At 51.2% G+C, this 26040-nt stretch overlaps 4 long non-coding RNA genes across 4 annotated transcripts; all 4 read right to left on the reverse strand.

Moving 5' to 3' along the window:
• Positions 1-907: 907 nt before the first annotated feature.
• LOC310891236 lies at positions 908-2544 on the reverse strand. The gene is made up of 2 exons (XR_014577491.1): positions 1341-2544; positions 908-1226 (listed from the first exon to the last, which is right to left on the reverse strand). It is a non-coding gene; the product is annotated as an uncharacterized lncRNA (long non-coding RNA).
• A 5000-nt stretch (positions 2545-7544) lies between these two features.
• Positions 7545-9180, reverse strand: LOC310891233. Its single transcript, XR_014577488.1, has 2 exons — positions 7978-9180; positions 7545-7863 (listed from the first exon to the last, which is right to left on the reverse strand). It is a non-coding gene; the product is annotated as an uncharacterized lncRNA (long non-coding RNA).
• Positions 9181-14180: 5000 nt separating this feature from the next.
• Positions 14181-15814, reverse strand: LOC310891235. The gene is made up of 2 exons (XR_014577490.1): positions 14614-15814; positions 14181-14499 (listed from the first exon to the last, which is right to left on the reverse strand). It is a non-coding gene; the product is annotated as an uncharacterized lncRNA (long non-coding RNA).
• A 5000-nt stretch (positions 15815-20814) lies between these two features.
• Positions 20815-22451, reverse strand: LOC310891234. The gene is made up of 2 exons (XR_014577489.1): positions 21248-22451; positions 20815-21133 (listed from the first exon to the last, which is right to left on the reverse strand). It is a non-coding gene; the product is annotated as an uncharacterized lncRNA (long non-coding RNA).
• Between the last annotated feature and the right edge of the window lie 3589 nt (positions 22452-26040).

A 26040-nucleotide genomic window follows, 5' to 3' on the forward strand; every position in this document is an offset into this window, starting at 1 on the left:
TACACAATACACGCGAGTCTCAGCTCTCCTCCGCAGGGTCAGTGCCCACGCCCAAGTGCGACGCTGATGGCACCCGAACATTTGCTGTAGCAGGCAGCAGAGCCAGCAGCTCAGGGGAGCAATTTTAAAAACCAGGAGGCACTTAAACCGACCCTTAATTGACCCAGTTACTGCAGGAGAGTCCCGACTACTCGCCCTGGAGTCCTACTGGCACCAGCAAAAAGCACCAACCAAAGCTTGGGGGAACTTTGGTACAGCACAAGAGAAGGGAGTGGGGGTAGCGTAGCCGTATCGCAGAGCTGCTGCTTTTCACACCATTTTATCATCCCTGATAATTGAAAGTAAGGCCGGGTGGGCTGACCCCACCACCACCACTCCTGGCAGCATGTTTGGTCCACAACGCTAGAATAATTATTTTGCTCCCTCCCGCCCCTACAGCTTCATCATCTGAAAAGATTACAGTCAAAACAATGGCATACACAAATAAAAGTCAAGAGTTGACATAGTAACTCCGGGATTTGGGTATCAACTGTCCGAGAAATCAGAACACCCAGGCTTCACAATGTGCCCAACATCGAGCTGTGCCAAGGGGGGGCGGAAGGAAGAAGCTTTCCGTTTGAGCCTTCAGAGCATCGCTCCATCACTACGTCAATTCACAGCCACCACAGCGTGCCGATGGACATCTTTCTGTGCCAAAAGAAACAAGTGCTTTGTCCTCTTGATATCAAAGGTAGCCACCTATAGTTACGGAACCATGCACAAGACCTTAACTCTGACCAGCAGGAAAACTTAGGACAACTGAGTGCAGATCCTGCCAATTTCTACCAGTTCCAACTGTGCTTTAAGTCTCATTGCAAAGCCTCAGTTAGAAAAAGGATCACCTCAGGGTATCCAACAAGAAGAAGAGTTGTTTTCTTTTTTTCTTTTTTTTTTTTTTTTTCAATATACCATAGGACTATGCAGTTCAATCATCAATCATCTTGGAAAGCTCAAGGAGGAGGTCATCCTCATCCTTCCCTGGGTCCAAGTCGAGCTCGGCTTCCAGTATGCCGTCTGAGAGTTCCCAAAGTAGCATCTCTAAATCCTCGTCTACAGATACGGGCGCGTTGCCTGTGGAACTCAGCCGGCGTGTCCTTGCTTCTTCTAGCTGGGAAGAAGCTGAAGTCGAGCTTGAGAACTCCATTGGCTCCATGGATTCTGCCTGGCTTCCAAGATGTGCTTCAGGTCTTGGCAGAGCAAGGAAGAGAACAATCAGTATATGCCATTTCTTAACGGGAAATCCCTTTTCTGCAAACCGGCTCTTAAAACCGTAGCCAACCCCTCCTGCACTTCAATCTTACCCAGGGATTGTTATTCAATTAACCCAGGGCTACATTTAGAGCCCAATATATTAGCAGGTACATTTTTCAGTTTGGGGGTTTCTCTGTGAAGCCAGAGCACCCGGAGTCCAGCAAAGATGGGAAACCAACATGGCCTCCCGGAAGCCCAGTGTCCGAGAACTACATCTCCCGGCATGCTCTGGGAAAACAATATGGACTCCCGGAAACCCGGTGGCCAAGAACTACATTTCCCAGCACTCCCCAGAAAATTGAGCCTCGCAGCGTGCCGTAGGACGCCATTTTTTGCTCTGTTACATTACCGGTTTCGTGTTTATGGAGGGTTTTCCCGCCGTTTTGGGGGGTTTCCCCTCAATTTCGGGTTTTCAGCTCTCCATTTCAGAGTTTTTCCCCGCAATTTTGGGGTTCCTTCCCCTAATTTGGTGCTTCGCCCCCCCCCCCCCCCCACTTTTGGGGTTCCCCCTCCATTTTGGGGATTCCCCCCAGTTCCAAGCCCCCCACAATTTTGGAGGCCCCCACCATCCTTTCTTGGCCTGCCACCCTAATATTAAGGTTCTTTCCCCCAATGTTGGGGTTCTCACCACATGTTTGAGGTTCCTTCCCTTAATTTGGGGCTTAGCTCCCCGGGATCTGGGGCTTTAACCCCAATTTTGGGGGTCCCCCCCAAGTTTGGGGATTCCTCCCCAGGTCTGGGGGGGGGGTCCACATTCAATTCTGGAATTTCACACTTCCATTTAAGTCTTCTTCCCCCCAATTTGGGGGTTCACCCACCCAATTTTGGGGGTTCCTCCCCTAATTTGGGGGGACCCGACCAATTTTGGGGGTCCCCCCCAATTGTAGAGTCCCCCACCCTCCTTCTTTGGGTTCCCCCCTAATATTAAAGAGTTCTTCCGCCCAATTTTGGGGGACCCCACAATTTGGCCGTTCCTTCCCCTAACTTGGGGCTTCAACCCTTCGATTTTGGGGGGGGCTCCCACCCTCTTATTTTGGCCTTCCGCCCTAATATTAGGCCTAACCCCTAAGAACCTTGACCCCTAAGCCTATGGCAACCACGGATCTAACCCTAACCCCTACCCCAACAAACCCTAGAAACCCTAACCCTAAAAACCCTTGCAGCCCTAACCCGATAAAATTTACCACACTAAACCCCTGAAGACTGTTCTGGGGGGTCCACATTCAATTCTGGAATTTCACACTTCCATTTAAGTGTTCTGCCCCCCCAATATGGGGGTCCGCCCACCCAATTTTGGGGGTTCCTCCCCTAATTGGGGGGGACACAACCAATTTTGGGGGGGACACAACCAATTTGGGGGGGGACACAACCAATTTTAGAGTCCCCCACCCTCCTTTTTTGGGTTTCCCCCAATATTAAGAGCTCTTCCGCCCAATTTTGGGGGACCCCACAATTTTGACGTTTCTTCCCCTAAATTGGGGCTTCGACCCTTCAATTTTGGGGGGGGCTCCCCCCTTAGTTTGGCCTTCCACCCTAATATTGGGCCTTAGCCCTAAGAACCCTGACCCCTAACACTACGGCTCCCACGGATCTAACCCTAACCCCTACCCCAAAAAACCCTAGAAACCCTAACCCTAAAAACCCTTACAGTCCTAACCCGATAAAATTTACCACACTAGACCTACGCCTAAAAGCCCTAACCCTAAAAATTAAGACCCTCTAAACCCTAACCCAAAACGTAAAGATTCTCAAAGCCCTAACGCTGGAGACCCTAACCTTAAAAAAAAAAAAATAAGACCTTAAAACCCTAACCCTAAATACCTGACCATAACTAAAACCCTAAGACCCTAACCCTAAAAACCCTATCAACACTAAAACCACAAAATACTTTAAAACCTTAACACACTAACCCCCAAACCCTAACCCTTATAACTCCAACCCTAACAACCTTAAAATCCTAACCCTAAACCCTGGAAACCCTAACCCTGAAACCCAACCCTAGTGCCTTAGCCCTGAAACCTTAACACCCTAACACCTTATTAGAAACACTCTGTAACCAATACCATAGGCTCAGGCAAGTATCTCAGTGAGGTAGCATTTTTATTCACGATTGCAATGGCAGGCGTCCCACAAGCCACCTACTAGTTCCATAACACAGTTTATATAATTTTTTTTTCCTCTCGGTGACCAGGACCCTCCCCAGTTTCCCCATTGACTGGGTAATCCATGTTCACAATCTATCCAGTGCTTCACAGAAAATACACAGCTGCTGGCCTGTTACTAGTCAATTTTATTTTTTTCTTGACTGTTTTCCTCTTTGAGGTGGTAATGTTTCTTACACCGTGATTTCCACCCAATTGCTCTAAGGATTCTGGTTGTCTGCATTTTACAAGGTTGTCTGTTAAGCTTTCTTATCACTGCAAGCATATATCAATACCACCTTCCTTCCCTCTAAACGATGTAACTCTGTGCAAAAACATTTTTATTCCCACAACCTTGATCCCCTTACCCTAAAATCCTTATTCTCTTTAACCCTAACAACTCTAACCACAACCCTAACCCTTCATATCAACCCCCCGACGCTAATGACACTGACTAATGATCCAAACCCCAAACCCCAGGCAACCAACAAAGAAACAGACACAAAGCTGGAAACTACAAAAAAGGCAAAACCCTGGATACAGACCCCAAATCACAAACACGCTACCAAAATGCTACAGAAAAGCCCCAGACGCAGGCCCCAAGCACTACAGCTAGGCCCCAGAAGCTCTAGACACATCCCAAAGCCAAAATGCAATCCCCAAACACTACAGAAAAGCCCCCAAACACCAGACACAGGCTGCAGAAGTCTACAAGCAGGCCCCAGCCACACCCGGATGCAGACCCCAACTGTCCACAAGCAGCTCCCAACCCACCCCCCCCATGAACTGGACCCCCCCCCCCCACCACCCAGATGCATGCCCCAGGCCCCAGGCCTCAGCCCCAGCCCCCACACCCCAGACTCAGGCCCCAAAGGTGTACAACCAGCTCCCAACTGCCCCCCTCAAAGGGAGGCCCCAAAGCCTGCCAGAGGACCCTAGAGCGTACAAGCAGCTCCCAACCCCCCCGGCACAGGCCCCAACCCCCCCCCAGACACAGGCCCCAAAGGTGTACAAGCAACTCCCCATCCTCCCCAGAGGCACGCCCCAAAGGTGTACAAACAGCCCCAACCCCCCAAGACCCAGACCCCTACAGCGTAGAAGCAGCTCCCAACCCCATGCCCCCAAGGCACATGCCCCAACCCCTCCCCCAAGGCAGGCCCTAACAGTGTACAAGCAGCTCCCACCCCCCCCAAGATGCAGGCCCCAAAGGTGTACAAGCAGGCCCCTACAGTATACAAGCAGCTCACAACCACCCCCCCAAAGGCAGGCCCCAACCCCCTCCAGATGCAAGCCCGAAAGGTTAAAACCAGCTCCAACCCCCCCCCCCGCCCCGCCCCGCGCAGACGCAGGCCCCAAAGGTGTACAAGCAGTTCCCAACCCCTCCAAGGCAGGCCCCAAAAGTGTACAGGCAGGCCCCTACAGTGTAGAAACGCTCCAACCCCCCCCCTTCCACCTCGAGGGAGGCCCTCCCCCCCCAGTATACACGAAGCTCCCAACCCCCTCTCAGAGGAATGCCTAAAAAAGTATACAAGCAGCTCCTAACACCACCCCCCCCCCCCCCCAAAAGAGGCAGTCCCCAAAGGTGTACAAGCAGGCCCTCAAATCCCTTAGGTGTACAAGCAGGCCCTTCAAATCCCTTAGCCCCTGCGCCAGCTTTATTGGCGAGCAGCGAGGCTGGGGGGGGAGGGGGGCAAGACAGCCTTAAATAAAATACAAATATAAAAAGTGTTATAAATGGCTGTTATAAATCCAAATAGGATTACAATCAAAGTTTACAATTTATTAAACGAATAGAGGCAAGCAAGCAGCGCTGCGTGCGCCGGGAGTCTCTGCTCCCCCAGGACGCACACCTGTTACGTAAGGCGGCTGGTTTTGATGCTCCCAGGCTAATACATATTCATTACTACTTCGAGAAGAGGCAGGGTTATTAGAATTGGTTTCCGGAATCCGAAACCCCTCCCAGGGGCGCCTGCGTACCAGTCTCTGGTGGTCTCTCGGGGCTTGCTCGGGCTGAATGCTGGTTGTCTTCCTCTCAGGCTTTTGTCCTTCAATTGTCCTTCAGCTCCCCCTTCCTCCTCGTTTGGGAGCCTCTGCGCCGGATTTCAGAAACTCTAGCAACATCCCCTGCAGTAGTCAGCACTTTTCCCTAAAAACCCCTTTGTTCTCTTATCACCTAGACCCGGGCCTCGATGTTAACCCTTCAAATCCCTTAGTGACACGAATTGCTGGACCATTCCTTACAAAAGGAAGGATAAAATATGTAGAGGAGCAATGGCACACGCGAAAGCCCAGCGCCGCGGGCAGAGGCAGCGAAGGTTGACGGCAGAACAGTGCTCGGTTTGAACACGGAGAGGGAAAGCGAGGGGAAGGTGGCCGAAGCCGGCCGCAGTCTCTGAGCTCTCCTCCTCCTGATTGTTTTCTCTCAAAGCCATTTCTGTCTGTGTGCGGGCACCCGGAGCCGGCAGAAGTCCCCGTGAAGTCCTTCGGCAGGACGGAGGGCTGCGTGGGCTCCAGTGAGAGAGGGAGTTAGGAGAATCTTATCAAGTAGAGATAGAGCGCTGACAGCGTTAAACTAGGATGCTACTTAGCGTCTTTGCTAACTATGGTGCATTGTGCCAATTAACTAAAGCAAGAAGCCTTGGGCCCCTTACCAAGGTCAGTCTCCTAATAAGAGAGTGAGCCTGTCTTAAGAAACTGGGAGAAACTGGTCCTGCAGATGGACAAGAGCCAAGGAGCAACTGAGTCTGTGCAAAGACAAGAGGTCAACTAGCGGTGACGAGGAAGAGTCATCAATCTTCATGCCCACGACCTCCCGTGCTGCCCAGCGCTGAATAAACATACCTACTTTACAATCTCACTGATTGTGGAGTCCCTTTTCCGCAAGTCACTAGCAGCGGTTTCTTCCGCAGAGGTTTTCCCAGAGCCGCTTCAAAGCTTCCCTCGCGGAGCTGGGGCGTCGCAGGGGGTCGTCAAAGCACGCACGCGCACACACACACACACGCACACACACACACACACAGGCGTTGTTGTCCAAACAGAAAGTATTTACAACAAATTCGACAAGCGGTTTTCCTCTGCCAGCAGCAAATGCCTGAGGGCCCCTACAGCTTCACAAATCATAGCACAAAGAGCCTAAAGTTCCTCTAAAATTTAGGGAAATGATTCAAAATAGATCTGCTAGGGGAAAACGATCACTGGCGGCAGGGTACACAATACACGCGAGTCTCAGCTCTCCTCCGCAGGGTCAGTGCCCACGCCCAAGTGCGACGCTGATGGCACCCGAACATTTGCTGTAGCAGGCAGCAGAGCCAGCAGCTCAGGGGAGCAATTTTAAAAACCAGGAGGCACTTAAACCGACCCTTAATTGACCCAGTTACTGCAGGAGAGTCCCGACTACTCGCCCTGGAGTCCTACTGGCACCAGCAAAAAGCACCAACCAAAGCTTGGGGGAACTTTGGTACAGCACAAGAGAAGGGAGTGGGGGTAGCGTAGCCGTATCGCAGAGCTGCTGCTTTTCACACCATTTTATCATCCCTGATAATTGAAAGTAAGGCCGGGTGGGCTGACCCCACCACCACCACTCCTGGCAGCATGTTTGGTCCACAACGCTAGAATAATTATTTTGCTCCCTCCCGCCCCTACAGCTTCATCATCTGAAAAGATTACAGTCAAAACAATGGCATACACAAATAAAAGTCAAGAGTTGACATAGTAACTCCGGGATTTGGGTATCAACTGTCCGAGAAATCAGAACACCCAGGCTTCACAATGTGCCCAACATCGAGCTGTGCCAAGGGGGGGCGGAAGGAAGAAGCTTTCCGTTTGAGCCTTCAGAGCATCGCTCCATCACTACGTCAATTCACAGCCACCACAGCGTGCCGATGGACATCTTTCTGTGCCAAAAGAAACAAGTGCTTTGTCCTCTTGATATCAAAGGTAGCCACCTATAGTTACGGAACCATGCACAAGACCTTAACTCTGACCAGCAGGAAAACTTAGGACAACTGAGTGCAGATCCTGCCAATTTCTACCAGTTCCAACTGTGCTTTAAGTCTCATTGCAAAGCCTCAGTTAGAAAAAGGATCACCTCAGGGTATCCAACAAGAAGAAGAGTTGTTTTCTTTTTTTCTTTTTTTTTTTTTTTTTCAATATACCATAGGACTATGCAGTTCAATCATCAATCATCTTGGAAAGCTCAAGGAGGAGGTCATCCTCATCCTTCCCTGGGTCCAAGTCGAGCTCGGCTTCCAGTATGCCGTCTGAGAGTTCCCAAAGTAGCATCTCTAAATCCTCGTCTACAGATACGGGCGCGTTGCCTGTGGAACTCAGCCGGCGTGTCCTTGCTTCTTCTAGCTGGGAAGAAGCTGAAGTCGAGCTTGAGAACTCCATTGGCTCCATGGATTCTGCCTGGCTTCCAAGATGTGCTTCAGGTCTTGGCAGAGCAAGGAAGAGAACAATCAGTATATGCCATTTCTTAACGGGAAATCCCTTTTCTGCAAACCGGCTCTTAAAACCGTAGCCAACCCCTCCTGCACTTCAATCTTACCCAGGGATTGTTATTCAATTAACCCAGGGCTACATTTAGAGCCCAATATATTAGCAGGTACATTTTTCAGTTTGGGGGTTTCTCTGTGAAGCCAGAGCACCCGGAGTCCAGCAAAGATGGGAAACCAACATGGCCTCCCGGAAGCCCAGTGTCCGAGAACTACATCTCCCGGCATGCTCTGGGAAAACAATATGGACTCCCGGAAACCCGGTGGCCAAGAACTACATTTCCCAGCACTCCCCAGAAAATTGAGCCTCGCAGCGTGCCGTAGGACGCCATTTTTTGCTCTGTTACATTACCGGTTTCGTGTTTATGGAGGGTTTTCCCGCCGTTTTGGGGGGTTTCCCCTCAATTTCGGGTTTTCAGCTCTCCATTTCAGAGTTTTTCCCCGCAATTTTGGGGTTCCTTCCCCTAATTTGGTGCTTCGCCCCCCCCCCCCCCCACTTTTGGGGTTCCCCCTCCATTTTGGGGATTCCCCCCAGTTCCAAGCCCCCCACAATTTTGGAGGCCCCCACCATCCTTTCTTGGCCTGCCACCCTAATATTAAGGTTCTTTCCCCCAATGTTGGGGTTCTCACCACATGTTTGAGGTTCCTTCCCTTAATTTGGGGCTTAGCTCCCCGGGATCTGGGGCTTTAACCCCAATTTTGGGGGTCCCCCCCAAGTTTGGGGATTCCTCCCCAGGTCTGGGGGGGGGGTCCACATTCAATTCTGGAATTTCACACTTCCATTTAAGTCTTCTTCCCCCCAATTTGGGGGTTCACCCACCCAATTTTGGGGGTTCCTCCCCTAATTTGGGGGGACCCGACCAATTTTGGGGGTCCCCCCCAATTGTAGAGTCCCCCACCCTCCTTCTTTGGGTTCCCCCCTAATATTAAAGAGTTCTTCCGCCCAATTTTGGGGGACCCCACAATTTGGCCGTTCCTTCCCCTAACTTGGGGCTTCAACCCTTCGATTTTGGGGGGGGCTCCCACCCTCTTATTTTGGCCTTCCGCCCTAATATTAGGCCTAACCCCTAAGAACCTTGACCCCTAAGCCTATGGCAACCACGGATCTAACCCTAACCCCTACCCCAACAAACCCTAGAAACCCTAACCCTAAAAACCCTTGCAGCCCTAACCCGATAAAATTTACCACACTAAACCCCTGAAGACTGTTCTGGGGGGTCCACATTCAATTCTGGAATTTCACACTTCCATTTAAGTGTTCTGCCCCCCCAATATGGGGGTCCGCCCACCCAATTTTGGGGGTTCCTCCCCTAATTGGGGGGGACACAACCAATTTTGGGGGGGACACAACCAATTTGGGGGGGGACACAACCAATTTTAGAGTCCCCCACCCTCCTTTTTTGGGTTTCCCCCAATATTAAGAGCTCTTCCGCCCAATTTTGGGGGACCCCACAATTTTGACGTTTCTTCCCCTAAATTGGGGCTTCGACCCTTCAATTTTGGGGGGGGCTCCCCCCTTAGTTTGGCCTTCCACCCTAATATTGGGCCTTAGCCCTAAGAACCCTGACCCCTAACACTACGGCTCCCACGGATCTAACCCTAACCCCTACCCCAAAAAACCCTAGAAACCCTAACCCTAAAAACCCTTACAGTCCTAACCCGATAAAATTTACCACACTAGACCTACGCCTAAAAGCCCTAACCCTAAAAATTAAGACCCTCTAAACCCTAACCCAAAACGTAAAGATTCTCAAAGCCCTAACGCTGGAGACCCTAACCTTAAAAAAAAAAAAATAAGACCTTAAAACCCTAACCCTAAATACCTGACCATAACTAAAACCCTAAGACCCTAACCCTAAAAACCCTATCAACACTAAAACCACAAAATACTTTAAAACCTTAACACACTAACCCCCAAACCCTAACCCTTATAACTCCAACCCTAACAACCTTAAAATCCTAACCCTAAACCCTGGAAACCCTAACCCTGAAACCCAACCCTAGTGCCTTAGCCCTGAAACCTTAACACCCTAACACCTTATTAGAAACACTCTGTAACCAATACCATAGGCTCAGGCAAGTATCTCAGTGAGGTAGCATTTTTATTCACGATTGCAATGGCAGGCGTCCCACAAGCCACCTACTAGTTCCATAACACAGTTTATATAATTTTTTTTTCCTCTCGGTGACCAGGACCCTCCCCAGTTTCCCCATTGACTGGGTAATCCATGTTCACAATCTATCCAGTGCTTCACAGAAAATACACAGCTGCTGGCCTGTTACTAGTCAATTTTATTTTTTTCTTGACTGTTTTCCTCTTTGAGGTGGTAATGTTTCTTACACCGTGATTTCCACCCAATTGCTCTAAGGATTCTGGTTGTCTGCATTTTACAAGGTTGTCTGTTAAGCTTTCTTATCACTGCAAGCATATATCAATACCACCTTCCTTCCCTCTAAACGATGTAACTCTGTGCAAAAACATTTTTATTCCCACAACCTTGATCCCCTTACCCTAAAATCCTTATTCTCTTTAACCCTAACAACTCTAACCACAACCCTAACCCTTCATATCAACCCCCCGACGCTAATGACACTGACTAATGATCCAAACCCCAAACCCCAGGCAACCAACAAAGAAACAGACACAAAGCTGGAAACTACAAAAAAGGCAAAACCCTGGATACAGACCCCAAATCACAAACACGCTACCAAAATGCTACAGAAAAGCCCCAGACGCAGGCCCCAAGCACTACAGCTAGGCCCCAGAAGCTCTAGACACATCCCAAAGCCAAAATGCAATCCCCAAACACTACAGAAAAGCCCCCAAACACCAGACACAGGCTGCAGAAGTCTACAAGCAGGCCCCAGCCACACCCGGATGCAGACCCCAACTGTCCACAAGCAGCTCCCAACCCCCCCCCCCCATGAACTGGACCCCCCCCCCCCACCACCCAGATGCATGCCCCAGGCCCCAGGCCTCAGCCCCAGCCCCCACACCCCAGACTCAGGCCCCAAAGGTGTACAACCAGCTCCCAACTGCCCCCCTCAAAGGGAGGCCCCAAAGCCTGCCAGAGGACCCTAGAGCGTACAAGCAGCTCCCAACCCCCCCGGCACAGGCCCCAACCCCCCCCCAGACACAGGCCCCAAAGGTGTACAAGCAACTCCCCATCCTCCCCAGAGGCACGCCCCAAAGGTGTACAAACAGCCCCAACCCCCCAAGACCCAGACCCCTACAGCGTAGAAGCAGCTCCCAACCCCATGCCCCCAAGGCACATGCCCCAACCCCTCCCCCAAGGCAGGCCCTAACAGTGTACAAGCAGCTCCCACCCCCCCCAAGATGCAGGCCCCAAAGGTGTACAAGCAGGCCCCTACAGTATACAAGCAGCTCACAACCACCCCCCCAAAGGCAGGCCCCAACCCCCTCCAGATGCAAGCCCGAAAGGTTAAAACCAGCTCCAACCCCCCCCCCCGCCCCGCCCCGCGCAGACGCAGGCCCCAAAGGTGTACAAGCAGTTCCCAACCCCTCCAAGGCAGGCCCCAAAAGTGTACAGGCAGGCCTCTACAGTGTAGAAACGCTCCAACCCCCCCCCTTCCACCTCGAGGGAGGCCCTCCCCCCCCAGTATACACGAAGCTCCCAACCCCCTCTCAGAGGAATGCCTAAAAAAGTATACAAGCAGCTCCTAACACCACCCCCCCCCCCCCCCAAAAGAGGCAGTCCCCAAAGGTGTACAAGCAGGCCCTCAAATCCCTTAGGTGTACAAGCAGGCCCTTCAAATCCCTTAGCCCCTGCGCCAGCTTTATTGGCGAGCAGCGAGGCTGGGGGGGGAGGGGGGCAAGACAGCCTTAAATAAAATACAAATATAAAAAGTGTTATAAATGGCTGTTATAAATCCAAATAGGATTACAATCAAAGTTTACAATTTATTAAACGAATAGAGGCAAGCAAGCAGCGCTGCGTGCGCCGGGAGTCTCTGCTCCCCCAGGACGCACACCTGTTACGTAAGGCGGCTGGTTTTGATGCTCCCAGGCTAATACATATTCATTACTACTTCGAGAAGAGGCAGGGTTATTAGAATTGGTTTCCGGAATCCGAAACCCCTCCCAGGGGCGCCTGCGTACCAGTCTCTGGTGGTCTCTCGGGGCTTGCTCGGGCTCAATGCTGGTTGTCTTCCTCTCAGGCTTTTGTCCTTCAATTGTCCTTCAGCTCCCCCTTCCTCCTCGTTTGGGAGCCTCTGCGCCGGATTTCAGAAACTCTAGCAACATCCCCTGCAGTAGTCAGCACTTTTCCCTAAAAACCCCTTTGTTCTCTTATCACCTAGACCCGGGCCTCGATGTTAACCCTTCAAATCCCTTAGTGACACGAATTGCTGGACCATTCCTTACAAAAGGAAGGATAAAATATGTAGAGGAGCAATGGCACACGCGAAAGCCCAGCGCCGCGGGCAGAGGCAGCGAAGGTTGACGGCAGAACAGTGCTCGGTTTGAACATGGAGAGGGAAAGCGAGGGGAAGGTGGCCGAAGCCGGCCGCAGTCTCTGAGCTCTCCTCCTCCTGATTGTTTTCTCTCAAAGCCATTTCTGTCTGTGTGCGGGCACCCGGAGCCGGCAGAAGTCCCCGTGAAGTCCTTCGGCAGGACGGAGGGCTGCGTGGGCTCCAGTGAGAGAGGGAGTTAGGAGAATCTTATCAAGTAGAGATAGAGCGCTGACAGCGTTAAACTAGGATGCTACTTAGCGTCTTTGCTAACTATGGTGCATTGTGCCAATTAACTAAAGCAAGAAGCCTTGGGCCCCTTACCAAGGTCAGTCTCCTAATAAGAGAGTGAGCCTGTCTTAAGAAACTGGGAGAAACTGGTCCTGCAGATGGACAAGAGCCAAGGAGCAACTGAGTCTGTGCAAAGACAAGAGGTCAACTAGCGGTGACGAGGAAGAGTCATCAATCTTCATGCCCACGACCTCCCGTGCTGCCCAGCGCTGAATAAACATACCTACTTTACAATCTCACTGATTGTGGAGTCCCTTTTCCGCAAGTCACTAGCAGCGGTTTCTTCCGCAGAGGTTTTCCCAGAGCCGCTTCAAAGCTTCCCTCGCGGAGCTGGGGCGTCGCAGGGGGTCGTCAAAGCACGCACGCGCACACACACACACACGCACACACACACACACACAGGCGTTGTTGTCCAAACAGAAAGTATTTACAACAAATTCGACAAGCGGTTTTCCTCTGCCAGCAGCAAATGCCTGAGGGCCCCTACAGCTTCACAAATCATAGCACAAAGAGCCTAAAGTTCCTCTAAAATTTAGGGAAATGATTCAAAATAGATCTGCTAGGGGAAAACGATCACTGGCGGCAGGGTACACAATACACGCGAGTCTCAGCTCTCCTCCGCAGGGTCAGTGCCCACGCCCAAGTGCGACGCTGATGGCACCCGAACATTTGCTGTAGCAGGCAGCAGAGCCAGCAGCTCAGGGGAGCAATTTTAAAAACCAGGAGGCACTTAAACCGACCCTTAATTGACCCAGTTACTGCAGGAGAGTCCCGACTACTCGCCCTGGAGTCCTACTGGCACCAGCAAAAAGCACCAACCAAAGCTTGGGGGAACTTTGGTACAGCACAAGAGAAGGGAGTGGGGGTAGCGTAGCCGTATCGCAGAGCTGCTGCTTTTCACACCATTTTATCATCCCTGATAATTGAAAGTAAGGCCGGGTGGGCTGACCCCACCACCACCACTCCTGGCAGCATGTTTGGTCCACAACGCTAGAATAATTATTTTGCTCCCTCCCGCCCCTACAGCTTCATCATCTGAAAAGATTACAGTCAAAACAATGGCATACACAAATAAAAGTCAAGAGTTGACATAGTAACTCCGGGATTTGGGTATCAACTGTCCGAGAAATCAGAACACCCAGGCTTCACAATGTGCCCAACATCGAGCTGTGCCAAGGGGGGGCGGAAGGAAGAAGCTTTCCGTTTGAGCCTTCAGAGCATCGCTCCATCACTACGTCAATTCACAGCCACCACAGCGTGCCGATGGACATCTTTCTGTGCCAAAAGAAACAAGTGCTTTGTCCTCTTGATATCAAAGGTAGCCACCTATAGTTACGGAACCATGCACAAGACCTTAACTCTGACCAGCAGGAAAACTTAGGACAACTGAGTGCAGATCCTGCCAATTTCTACCAGTTCCAACTGTGCTTTAAGTCTCATTGCAAAGCCTCAGTTAGAAAAAGGATCACCTCAGGGTATCCAACAAGAAGAAGAGTTGTTTTCTTTTTTTCTTTTTTTTTTTTTTTTTCAATATACCATAGGACTATGCAGTTCAATCATCAATCATCTTGGAAAGCTCAAGGAGGAGGTCATCCTCATCCTTCCCTGGGTCCAAGTCGAGCTCGGCTTCCAGTATGCCGTCTGAGAGTTCCCAAAGTAGCATCTCTAAATCCTCGTCTACAGATACGGGCGCGTTGCCTGTGGAACTCAGCCGGCGTGTCCTTGCTTCTTCTAGCTGGGAAGAAGCTGAAGTCGAGCTTGAGAACTCCATTGGCTCCACGGATTCTGCCTGGCTTCCAAGATGTGCTTCAGGTCTTGGCAGAGCAAGGAAGAGAACAATCAGTATATGCCATTTCTTAACGGGAAATCCCTTTTCTGCAAACCGGCTCTTAAAACCGTAGCCAACCCCTCCTGCACTTCAATCTTACCCAGGGATTGTTATTCAATTAACCCAGGGCTACATTTAGAGCCCAATATATTAGCAGGTACATTTTTCAGTTTGGGGGTTTCTCTGTGAAGCCAGAGCACCCGGAGTCCAGCAAAGATGGGAAACCAACATGGCCTCCCGGAAGCCCAGTGTCCGAGAACTACATCTCCCGGCATGCTCTGGGAAAACAATATGGACTCCCGGAAACCCGGTGGCCAAGAACTACATTTCCCAGCACTCCCCAGAAAATTGAGCCTCGCAGCGTGCCGTAGGACGCCATTTTTTGCTCTGTTACATTACCGGTTTCGTGTTTATGGAGGGTTTTCCCGCCGTTTTGGGGGGTTTCCCCTCAATTTCGGGTTTTCAGCTCTCCATTTCAGAGTTTTTCCCCGCAATTTTGGGGTTCCTTCCCCTAATTTGGTGCTTCGCCCCCCCCCCCCCCACTTTTGGGGTTCCCCCTCCATTTTGGGGATTCCCCCCAGTTCCAAGCCCCCCACAATTTTGGAGGCCCCCACCATCCTTTCGTGGCCTGCCACCCTAATATTAAGGTTCTTTCCCCCAATGTTGGGGTTCTCACCACATGTTTGAGGTTCCTTCCCTTAATTTGGGGCTTAGCTCCCCGGGATCTGGGGCTTTAACCCCAATTTTGGGGGTCCCCCCCAAGTTTGGGGATTCCTCCCCAGGTCTGGGGGGGGGTCCACATTCAATTCTGGAATTTCACACTTCCATTTAAGTCTTCTTCCCCCCAATTTGGGGGTTCACCCACCCAATTTTGGGGGTTCCTCCCCTAATTTGGGGGGACCCGACCAATTTTGGGGGTCCCCCCCAATTGTAGAGTCCCCCACCCTCCTTCTTTGGGTTCCCCCCTAATATTAAAGAGTTCTTCCGCCCAATTTTGGGGGACCCCACAATTTGGCCGTTCCTTCCCCTAACTTGGGGCTTCAACCCTTCGATTTTGGGGGGGGCTCCCACCCTCTTATTTTGGCCTTCCGCCCTAATATTAGGCCTAACCCCTAAGAACCTTGACCCCTAAGCCTATGGCAACCACGGATCTAACCCTAACCCCTACCCCAACAAACCCTAGAAACCCTAACCCTAAAAACCCTTGCAGCCCTAACCCGATAAAATTTACCACACTAAACCCCTGAAGACTGTTCTGGGGGGTCCACATTCAATTCTGGAATTTCACACTTCCATTTAAGTGTTCTGCCCCCCCAATATGGGGGTCCGCCCACCCAATTTTGGGGGTTCCTCCCCTAATTGGGGGGGACACAACCAATTTTGGGGGGGACACAACCAATTTGGGGGGGGACACAACCAATTTTAGAGTCCCCCACCCTCCTTTTTTGGGTTTCCCCCAATATTAAGAGCTCTTCCGCCCAATTTTGGGGGACCCCACAATTTTGACGTTTCTTCCCCTAAATTGGGGCTTCGACCCTTCAATTTTGGGGGGGGCTCCCCCCTTAGTTTGGCCTTCCACCCTAATATTGGGCCTTAGCCCTAAGAACCCTGACCCCTAACACTACGGCTCCCACGGATCTAACCCTAACCCCTACCCCAAAAAACCCTAGAAACCCTAACCCTAAAAACCCTTACAGTCCTAACCCGATAAAATTTACCACACTAGACCTACGCCTAAAAGCCCTAACCCTAAAAATTAAGACCCTCTAAACCCTAACCCAAAACGTAAAGATTCTCAAAGCCCTAACGCTGGAGACCCTAACCTTAAAAAAAAAAAAATAAGACCTTAAAACCCTAACCCTAAATACCTGACCATAACTAAAACCCTAAGACCCTAACCCTAAAAACCCTATCAACACTAAAACCACAAAATACTTTAAAACCTTAACACACTAACCCCCAAACCCTAACCCTTATAACTCCAACCCTAACAACCTTAAAATCCTAACCCTAAACCCTGGAAACCCTAACCCTGAAACCCAACCCTAGTGCCTTAGCCCTGAAACCTTAACACCCTAACACCTTATTAGAAACACTCTGTAACCAATACCATAGGCTCAGGCAAGTATCTCAGTGAGGTAGCATTTTTATTCACGATTGCAATGGCAGGCGTCCCACAAGCCACCTACTAGTTCCATAACACAGTTTATATAATTTTTTTTTCCTCTCGGTGACCAGGACCCTCCCCAGTTTCCCCATTGACTGGGTAATCCATGTTCACAATCTATCCAGTGCTTCACAGAAAATACACAGCTGCTGGCCTGTTACTAGTCAATTTTATTTTTTTCTTGACTGTTTTCCTCTTTGAGGTGGTAATGTTTCTTACACCGTGATTTCCACCCAATTGCTCTAAGGATTCTGGTTGTCTGCATTTTACAAGGTTGTCTGTTAAGCTTTCTTATCACTGCAAGCATATATCAATACCACCTTCCTTCCCTCTAAACGATGTAACTCTGTGCAAAAACATTTTTATTCCCACAACCTTGATCCCCTTACCCTAAAATCCTTATTCTCTTTAACCCTAACAACTCTAACCACAACCCTAACCCTTCATATCAACCCCCCGACGCTAATGACACTGACTAATGATCCAAACCCCAAACCCCAGGCAACCAACAAAGAAACAGACACAAAGCTGGAAACTACAAAAAAGGCAAAACCCTGGATACAGACCCCAAATCACAAACACGCTACCAAAATGCTACAGAAAAGCCCCAGACGCAGGCCCCAAGCACTACAGCTAGGCCCCAGAAGCTCTAGACACATCCCAAAGCCAAAATGCAATCCCCAAACACTACAGAAAAGCCCCCAAACACCAGACACAGGCTGCAGAAGTCTACAAGCAGGCCCCAGCCACACCCGGATGCAGACCCCAACTGTCCACAAGCAGCTCCCAACCCACCCCCCCCATGAACTGGACCCCCCCCCCCCACCACCCAGATGCATGCCCCAGGCCCCAGGCCTCAGCCCCAGCCCCCACACCCCAGACTCAGGCCCCAAAGGTGTACAACCAGCTCCCAACTGCCCCCCTCAAAGGGAGGCCCCAAAGCCTGCCAGAGGACCCTAGAGCGTACAAGCAGCTCCCAACCCCCCCGGCACAGGCCCCAACCCCCCCCCAGACACAGGCCCCAAAGGTGTACAAGCAACTCCCCATCCTCCCCAGAGGCACGCCCCAAAGGTGTACAAACAGCCCCAACCCCCCAAGACCCAGACCCCTACAGCGTAGAAGCAGCTCCCAACCCCATGCCCCCAAGGCACATGCCCCAACCCCTCCCCCAAGGCAGGCCCTAACAGTGTACAAGCAGCTCCCACCCCCCCCAAGATGCAGGCCCCAAAGGTGTACAAGCAGGCCCCTACAGTATACAAGCAGCTCACAACCACCCCCCCAAAGGCAGGCCCCAACCCCCTCCAGATGCAAGCCCGAAAGGTTAAAACCAGCTCCAACCCCCCCCCCCGCCCCGCCCCGCGCAGACGCAGGCCCCAAAGGTGTACAAGCAGTTCCCAACCCCTCCAAGGCAGGCCCCAAAAGTGTACAGGCAGGCCCCTACAGTGTAGAAACGCTCCAACCCCCCCCCTTCCACCTCGAGGGAGGCCCTCCCCCCCCAGTATACACGAAGCTCCCAACCCCCTCTCAGAGGAATGCCTAAAAAAGTATACAAGCAGCTCCTAACACCACCCCCCCCCCCCCCCAAAAGAGGCAGTCCCCAAAGGTGTACAAGCAGGCCCTCAAATCCCTTAGGTGTACAAGCAGGCCCTTCAAATCCCTTAGCCCCTGCGCCAGCTTTATTGGCGAGCAGCGAGGCTGGGGGGGGAGGGGGGCAAGACAGCCTTAAATAAAATACAAATATAAAAAGTGTTATAAATGGCTGTTATAAATCCAAATAGGATTACAATCAAAGTTTACAATTTATTAAACGAATAGAGGCAAGCAAGCAGCGCTGCGTGCGCCGGGAGTCTCTGCTCCCCCAGGACGCACACCTGTTACGTAAGGCGGCTGGTTTTGATGCTCCCAGGCTAATACATATTCATTACTACTTCGAGAAGAGGCAGGGTTATTAGAATTGGTTTCCGGAATCCGAAACCCCTCCCAGGGGCGCCTGCGTACCAGTCTCTGGTGGTCTCTCGGGGCTTGCTCGGGCTGAATGCTGGTTGTCTTCCTCTCAGGCTTTTGTCCTTCAATTGTCCTTCAGCTCCCCCTTCCTCCTCGTTTGGGAGCCTCTGCGCCGGATTTCAGAAACTCTAGCAACATCCCCTGCAGTAGTCAGCACTTTTCCCTAAAAACCCCTTTGTTCTCTTATCACCTAGACCCGGGCCTCGATGTTAACCCTTCAAATCCCTTAGTGACACGAATTGCTGGACCATTCCTTACAAAAGGAAGGATAAAATATGTAGAGGAGCAATGGCACACGCGAAAGCCCAGCGCCGCGGGCAGAGGCAGCGAAGGTTGACGGCAGAACAGTGCTCGGTTTGAACACGGAGAGGGAAAGCGAGGGGAAGGTGGCCGAAGCCGGCCGCAGTCTCTGAGCTCTCCTCCTCCTGATTGTTTTCTCTCAAAGCCATTTCTGTCTGTGTGCGGGCACCCGGAGCCGGCAGAAGTCCCCGTGAAGTCCTTCGGCAGGACGGAGGGCTGCGTGGGCTCCAGTGAGAGAGGGAGTTAGGAGAATCTTATCAAGTAGAGATAGAGCGCTGACAGCGTTAAACTAGGATGCTACTTAGCGTCTTTGCTAACTATGGTGCATTGTGCCAATTAACTAAAGCAAGAAGCCTTGGGCCCCTTACCAAGGTCAGTCTCCTAATAAGAGAGTGAGCCTGTCTTAAGAAACTGGGAGAAACTGGTCCTGCAGATGGACAAGAGCCAAGGAGCAACTGAGTCTGTGCAAAGACAAGAGGTCAACTAGCGGTGACGAGGAAGAGTCATCAATCTTCATGCCCACGACCTCCCGTGCTGCCCAGCGCTGAATAAACATACCTACTTTACAATCTCACTGATTGTGGAGTCCCTTTTCCGCAAGTCACTAGCAGCGGTTTCTTCCGCAGAGGTTTTCCCAGAGCCGCTTCAAAGCTTCCCTCGCGGAGCTGGGGCGTCGCAGGGGGTCGTCAAAGCACGCACGCGCACACACACACACACGCACACACACACACACACAGGCGTTGTTGTCCAAACAGAAAGTATTTACAACAAATTCGACAAGCGGTTTTCCTCTGCCAGCAGCAAATGCCTGAGGGCCCCTACAGCTTCACAAATCATAGCACAAAGAGCCTAAAGTTCCTCTAAAATTTAGGGAAATGATTCAAAATAGATCTGCTAGGGGAAAACGATCACTGGCGGCAGGGTACACAATACACGCGAGTCTCAGCTCTCCTCCGCAGGGTCAGTGCCCACGCCCAAGTGCGACGCTGATGGCACCCGAACATTTGCTGTAGCAGGCAGCAGAGCCAGCAGCTCAGGGGAGCAATTTTAAAAACCAGGAGGCACTTAAACCGACCCTTAATTGACCCAGTTACTGCAGGAGAGTCCCGACTACTCGCCCTGGAGTCCTACTGGCACCAGCAAAAAGCACCAACCAAAGCTTGGGGGAACTTTGGTACAGCACAAGAGAAGGGAGTGGGGGTAGCGTAGCCGTATCGCAGAGCTGCTGCTTTTCACACCATTTTATCATCCCTGATAATTGAAAGTAAGGCCGGGTGGGCTGACCCCACCACCACCACTCCTGGCAGCATGTTTGGTCCACAACGCTAGAATAATTATTTTGCTCCCTCCCGCCCCTACAGCTTCATCATCTGAAAAGATTACAGTCAAAACAATGGCATACACAAATAAAAGTCAAGAGTTGACATAGTAACTCCGGGATTTGGGTATCAACTGTCCGAGAAATCAGAACACCCAGGCTTCACAATGTGCCCAACATCGAGCTGTGCCAAGGGGGGGCGGAAGGAAGAAGCTTTCCGTTTGAGCCTTCAGAGCATCGCTCCATCACTACGTCAATTCACAGCCACCACAGCGTGCCGATGGACATCTTTCTGTGCCAAAAGAAACAAGTGCTTTGTCCTCTTGATATCAAAGGTAGCCACCTATAGTTACGGAACCATGCACAAGACCTTAACTCTGACCAGCAGGAAAACTTAGGACAACTGAGTGCAGATCCTGCCAATTTCTACCAGTTCCAACTGTGCTTTAAGTCTCATTGCAAAGCCTCAGTTAGAAAAAGGATCACCTCAGGGTATCCAACAAGAAGAAGAGTTGTTTTCTTTTTTTCTTTTTTTTTTTTTTTTTCAATATACCATAGGACTATGCAGTTCAATCATCAATCATCTTGGAAAGCTCAAGGAGGAGGTCATCCTCATCCTTCCCTGGGTCCAAGTCGAGCTCGGCTTCCAGTATGCCGTCTGAGAGTTCCCAAAGTAGCATCTCTAAATCCTCGTCTACAGATACGGGCGCGTTGCCTGTGGAACTCAGCCGGCGTGTCCTTGCTTCTTCTAGCTGGGAAGAAGCTGAAGTCGAGCTTGAGAACTCCATTGGCTCCATGGATTCTGCCTGGCTTCCAAGATGTGCTTCAGGTCTTGGCAGAGCAAGGAAGAGAACAATCAGTATATGCCATTTCTTAACGGGAAATCCCTTTTCTGCAAACCGGCTCTTAAAACCGTAGCCAACCCCTCCTGCACTTCAATCTTACCCAGGGATTGTTATTCAATTAACCCAGGGCTACATTTAGAGCCCAATATATTAGCAGGTACATTTTTCAGTTTGGGGGTTTCTCTGTGAAGCCAGAGCACCCGGAGTCCAGCAAAGATGGGAAACCAACATGGCCTCCCGGAAGCCCAGTGTCCGAGAACTACATCTCCCGGCATGCTCTGGGAAAACAATATGGACTCCCGGAAACCCGGTGGCCAAGAACTACATTTCCCAGCACTCCCCAGAAAATTGAGCCTCGCAGCGTGCCGTAGGACGCCATTTTTTGCTCTGTTACATTACCGGTTTCGTGTTTATGGAGGGTTTTCCCGCCGTTTTGGGGGGTTTCCCCTCAATTTCGGGTTTTCAGCTCTCCATTTCAGAGTTTTTCCCCGCAATTTTGGGGTTCCTTCCCCTAATTTGGTGCTTCGCCCCCCCCCCCCCCCCACTTTTGGGGTTCCCCCTCCATTTTGGGGATTCCCCCCAGTTCCAAGCCCCCCACAATTTTGGAGGCCCCCACCATCCTTTCTTGGCCTGCCACCCTAATATTAAGGTTCTTTCCCCCAATGTTGGGGTTCTCACCACATGTTTGAGGTTCCTTCCCTTAATTTGGGGCTTAGCTCCCCGGGATCTGGGGCTTTAACCCCAATTTTGGGGGTCCCCCCCAAGTTTGGGGATTCCTCCCCAGGTCTGGGGGGGGGGTCCACATTCAATTCTGGAATTTCACACTTCCATTTAAGTCTTCTTCCCCCCAATTTGGGGGTTCACCCACCCAATTTTGGGGGTTCCTCCCCTAATTTGGGGGGACCCGACCAATTTTGGGGGTCCCCCCCAATTGTAGAGTCCCCCACCCTCCTTCTTTGGGTTCCCCCCTAATATTAAAGAGTTCTTCCGCCCAATTTTGGGGGACCCCACAATTTGGCCGTTCCTTCCCCTAACTTGGGGCTTCAACCCTTCGATTTTGGGGGGGGCTCCCACCCTCTTATTTTGGCCTTCCGCCCTAATATTAGGCCTAACCCCTAAGAACCTTGACCCCTAAGCCTATGGCAACCACGGATCTAACCCTAACCCCTACCCCAACAAACCCTAGAAACCCTAACCCTAAAAACCCTTGCAGCCCTAACCCGATAAAATTTACCACACTAAACCCCTGAAGACTGTTCTGGGGGGTCCACATTCAATTCTGGAATTTCACACTTCCATTTAAGTGTTCTGCCCCCCCAATATGGGGGTCCGCCCACCCAATTTTGGGGGTTCCTCCCCTAATTGGGGGGGACACAACCAATTTTGGGGGGGACACAACCAATTTGGGGGGGGACACAACCAATTTTAGAGTCCCCCACCCTCCTTTTTTGGGTTTCCCCCAATATTAAGAGCTCTTCCGCCCAATTTTGGGGGACCCCACAATTTTGACGTTTCTTCCCCTAAATTGGGGCTTCGACCCTTCAATTTTGGGGGGGGCTCCCCCCTTAGTTTGGCCTTCCACCCTAATATTGGGCCTTAGCCCTAAGAACCCTGACCCCTAACACTACGGCTCCCACGGATCTAACCCTAACCCCTACCCCAAAAAACCCTAGAAACCCTAACCCTAAAAACCCTTACAGTCCTAACCCGATAAAATTTACCACACTAGACCTACGCCTAAAAGCCCTAACCCTAAAAATTAAGACCCTCTAAACCCTAACCCAAAACGTAAAGATTCTCAAAGCCCTAACGCTGGAGACCCTAACCTTAAAAAAAAAAAAATAAGACCTTAAAACCCTAACCCTAAATACCTGACCATAACTAAAACCCTAAGACCCTAACCCTAAAAACCCTATCAACACTAAAACCACAAAATACTTTAAAACCTTAACACACTAACCCCCAAACCCTAACCCTTATAACTCCAACCCTAACAACCTTAAAATCCTAACCCTAAACCCTGGAAACCCTAACCCTGAAACCCAACCCTAGTGCCTTAGCCCTGAAACCTTAACACCCTAACACCTTATTAGAAACACTCTGTAACCAATACCATAGGCTCAGGCAAGTATCTCAGTGAGGTAGCATTTTTATTCACGATTGCAATGGCAGGCGTCCCACAAGCCACCTACTAGTTCCATAACACAGTTTATATAATTTTTTTTTCCTCTCGGTGACCAGGACCCTCCCCAGTTTCCCCATTGACTGGGTAATCCATGTTCACAATCTATCCAGTGCTTCACAGAAAATACACAGCTGCTGGCCTGTTACTAGTCAATTTTATTTTTTTCTTGACTGTTTTCCTCTTTGAGGTGGTAATGTTTCTTACACCGTGATTTCCACCCAATTGCTCTAAGGATTCTGGTTGTCTGCATTTTACAAGGTTGTCTGTTAAGCTTTCTTATCACTGCAAGCATATATCAATACCACCTTCCTTCCCTCTAAACGATGTAACTCTGTGCAAAAACATTTTTATTCCCACAACCTTGATCCCCTTACCCTAAAATCCTTATTCTCTTTAACCCTAACAACTCTAACCACAACCCTAACCCTTCATATCAACCCCCCGACGCTAATGACACTGACTAATGATCCAAACCCCAAACCCCAGGCAACCAACAAAGAAACAGACACAAAGCTGGAAACTACAAAAAAGGCAAAACCCTGGATACAGACCCCAAATCACAAACACGCTACCAAAATGCTACAGAAAAGCCCCAGACGCAGGCCCCAAGCACTACAGCTAGGCCCCAGAAGCTCTAGACACATCCCAAAGCCAAAATGCAATCCCCAAACACTACAGAAAAGCCCCCAAACACCAGACACAGGCTGCAGAAGTCTACAAGCAGGCCCCAGCCACACCCGGATGCAGACCCCAACTGTCCACAAGCAGCTCCCAACCCCCCCCCCCCATGAACTGGACCCCCCCCCCCCACCACCCAGATGCATGCCCCAGGCCCCAGGCCTCAGCCCCAGCCCCCACACCCCAGACTCAGGCCCCAAAGGTGTACAACCAGCTCCCAACTGCCCCCCTCAAAGGGAGGCCCCAAAGCCTGCCAGAGGACCCTAGAGCGTACAAGCAGCTCCCAACCCCCCCGGCACAGGCCCCAACCCCCCCCCAGACACAGGCCCCAAAGGTGTACAAGCAACTCCCCATCCTCCCCAGAGGCACGCCCCAAAGGTGTACAAACAGCCCCAACCCCCCAAGACCCAGACCCCTACAGCGTAGAAGCAGCTCCCAACCCCATGCCCCCAAGGCACATGCCCCAACCCCTCCCCCAAGGCAGGCCCTAACAGTGTACAAGCAGCTCCCACCCCCCCCAAGATGCAGGCCCCAAAGGTGTACAAGCAGGCCCCTACAGTATACAAGCAGCTCACAACCACCCCCCCAAAGGCAGGCCCCAACCCCCTCCAGATGCAAGCCCGAAAGGTTAAAACCAGCTCCAACCCCCCCCCCCCGCCCCGCCCCGCGCAGACGCAGGCCCCAAAGGTGTACAAGCAGTTCCCAACCCCTCCAAGGCAGGCCCCAAAAGTGTACAGGCAGGCCCCTACAGTGTAGAAACGCTCCAACCCCCCCCCTTCCACCTCGAGGGAGGCCCTCCCCCCCCAGTATACACGAAGCTCCCAACCCCCTCTCAGAGGAATGCCTAAAAAAGTATACAAGCAGCTCCTAACACCACCCCCCCCCCCCCCCAAAAGAGGCAGTCCCCAAAGGTGTACAAGCAGGCCCTCAAATCCCTTAGGTGTACAAGCAGGCCCTTCAAATCCCTTAGCCCCTGCGCCAGCTTTATTGGCGAGCAGCGAGGCTGGGGGGGGAGGGGGGCAAGACAGCCTTAAATAAAATACAAATATAAAAAGTGTTATAAATGGCTGTTATAAATCCAAATAGGATTACAATCAAAGTTTACAATTTATTAAACGAATAGAGGCAAGCAAGCAGCGCTGCGTGCGCCGGGAGTCTCTGCTCCCCCAGGACGCACACCTGTTACGTAAGGCGGCTGGTTTTGATGCTCCCAGGCTAATACATATTCATTACTACTTCGAGAAGAGGCAGGGTTATTAGAATTGGTTTCCGGAATCCGAAACCCCTCCCAGGGGCGCCTGCGTACCAGTCTCTGGTGGTCTCTCGGGGCTTGCTCGGGCTCAATGCTGGTTGTCTTCCTCTCAGGCTTTTGTCCTTCAATTGTCCTTCAGCTCCCCCTTCCTCCTCGTTTGGGAGCCTCTGCGCCGGATTTCAGAAACTCTAGCAACATCCCCTGCAGTAGTCAGCACTTTTCCCTAAAAACCCCTTTGTTCTCTTATCACCTAGACCCGGGCCTCGATGTTAACCCTTCAAATCCCTTAGTGACACGAATTGCTGGACCATTCCTTACAAAAGGAAGGATAAAATATGTAGAGGAGCAATGGCACACGCGAAAGCCCAGCGCCGCGGGCAGAGGCAGCGAAGGTTGACGGCAGAACAGTGCTCGGTTTGAACACGGAGAGGGAAAGCGAGGGGAAGGTGGCCGAAGCCGGCCGCAGTCTCTGAGCTCTCCTCCTCCTGATTGTTTTCTCTCAAAGCCATTTCTGTCTGTGTGCGGGCACCCGGAGCCGGCAGAAGTCCCCGTGAAGTCCTTCGGCAGGACGGAGGGCTGCGTGGGCTCCAGTGAGAGAGGGAGTTAGGAGAATCTTATCAAGTAGAGATAGAGCGCTGACAGCGTTAAACTAGGATGCTACTTAGCGTCTTTGCTAACTATGGTGCATTGTGCCAATTAACTAAAGCAAGAAGCCTTGGGCCCCTTACCAAGGTCAGTCTCCTAATAAGAGAGTGAGCCTGTCTTAAGAAACTGGGAG

Source organism: Anser anser (genome assembly GCF_964211835.1).
Source record: "Anser anser genome assembly, contig: HAP1_SCAFFOLD_628, whole genome shotgun sequence".
Lineage (NCBI taxonomy): Eukaryota > Metazoa > Chordata > Aves > Anseriformes > Anatidae > Anser > Anser anser.